A 292-nucleotide genomic window follows, 5' to 3' on the forward strand; every position below is an offset into this window, starting at 1 on the left:
GTTGCTAGGAGACATGAAAACCCTATGGACAGATCCAGTCGGCTAAGGAAATGAATCTGAACTGAAAACAGACATTGTGCTGCTGTTTCTATGATTGATTGACTTTTCCTATGGTAATTGCTAGAAATTATATCAGAACAAGGGCTTAAATATGCAGCACAACGGTGGTATTGCTAATGAAACTATATTGTACAGCAGATTCTTGCAAAAAAATCACTGGTCCCAAAAAAAATAAATCAAATAAATGTGTTAAAAAGATCTCTTGTGTAATAGAGCACAATTATGCAAAGCA

General features: G+C 34.9%; 1 protein-coding gene across 2 annotated transcripts in view; it reads right to left on the bottom strand.

Moving 5' to 3' along the window:
- The window catches only part of LOC118331297 (glucocorticoid receptor-like), a 61489-nt gene that overhangs the window by 22927 nt on the left and 38270 nt on the right, over positions 1-292 (bottom strand). The window lies entirely within an intron of this gene.

Source organism: Morone saxatilis, unplaced genomic scaffold (genome assembly GCF_004916995.1).
Source record: "Morone saxatilis isolate NCDOM2014 unplaced genomic scaffold, NCSU_SB_2.0 Contig20, whole genome shotgun sequence".
NCBI lineage: Eukaryota > Metazoa > Chordata > Actinopteri > Moronidae > Morone > Morone saxatilis.